Below are 1,302 nucleotides of genomic sequence, written 5' to 3' on the forward strand. Positions count from 1 at the left end.
ACATCCAGAAAGAATACATTTGGGAAGCAGATCAAGAGAAGGTGTTTGGCTAGCAATGGTCACACTTGCCATTTTCTCTCCCACTCAGACATCAGCTCATGTTTGAGAGCTTGGTCTGAGGCATGGCCCCTGTTTAGGCACTCCCGTGTGACTGTGGAATTGTTTACCCTGGTGTGAGTTCTGATAGTCAATGCCGTCTAACAACAATATTTGTACCAATTGGTGGTAGGCAGTGGAGTCAGCTCTGGCTCATGGTTATCCCACACACAGTAGAACAGAATGTTGCCCAGTCTTTTGGCATCATCCTGACCAGTGATATTCTAGGCTCCATTCTGTTACTATTGTGTCATTCCATCTCCCTGAAACTTTCCCCTTTAACAATCAGGATGCTCTTCCCTGTGATCTTTTCCTGCTTGTGGCACTTCCCAGGCAAGTGTTTTAAATCTTGAACAATATTCTGTGATCCATAGTGTTTTCACAGGCTACTACTTTAAAGAAGATTGTCAGATCTTTCTTCATATTTTATGTACTCTAGAAGCTCCACTGAAACTTGCCCACCAGGCTGATCCTATTGGTACTTAAAGTACAGGTAGCAGAGGTTCCAACATTACAGCAACACAAAACCTCCAAATTTTGACAAATTGATACCACAGTGTGACAAACTGACAGCTGGAACAATTATGAAATAATTTGAATTTTACTTCTAGGAAATTAAATACACCCCTCTCTCTCTCTAGGTCAGGCAAGTGAGAACTGAGCGTCCATGTAACTGGGAGCTCTGGTGAACCTGGGGCAGTGAGGGTGCTTTGCTACGAACTGAAAGGTTGATGTTTTGAGGCTCCGAAGAAACATCTTTGTTTGTTTGTTTGTTTGTTTTTCTCCTCGGTGCCATGTTGCCCCATTCACAATTCAAACCAGGCACCGACAAGGCTTGGGTTGTGGTGTATACAGGGCACTTACTTGGCCTCCTTTTTCTACACAGTCAATGCAAGAGCCCAGCCTGTGGTAAGCACAAAGAGGCAACATCTTTGAAGAAAGGCCTGGTGATGCAGTTATGAAAACTCAGATAGAGGAAACACAGTGGAGAACAGCTCTGCTTTGACACGTGTTGCTTCATGAGTCAAAATCAACCTGATGGCAAATGTTGGTTTTTGTTTTAGTTAACTGGCTTATACTCAAGCAGGACTTCGAACAATCATGAGGAGAAACTAACGTCAGAGATAAACAACTATTGACGACACTCATTCATTTGGTGATGTTCTGAAATAGTTCTCCTCAATTCCTCTTTATATTATTTGAAAT

General features: G+C 42.6%; 1 non-coding gene across 1 annotated transcript; it reads right to left on the reverse strand.

Annotated features, from left to right (window-relative positions):
* Positions 1-888: 888 nt before the first annotated feature.
* On the reverse strand, positions 889-1,022 carry LOC142449691 (small nucleolar RNA SNORA51). The gene has a single exon (XR_012784811.1). It is a non-coding gene; the product is annotated as a small nucleolar RNA SNORA51 (small nucleolar RNA).
* Positions 1,023-1,302: the final 280 nt, after the last annotated feature.

This window comes from Tenrec ecaudatus, chromosome 5 (assembly GCF_050624435.1).
Source record: "Tenrec ecaudatus isolate mTenEca1 chromosome 5, mTenEca1.hap1, whole genome shotgun sequence".
Lineage (NCBI taxonomy): Eukaryota > Metazoa > Chordata > Mammalia > Afrosoricida > Tenrecidae > Tenrec > Tenrec ecaudatus.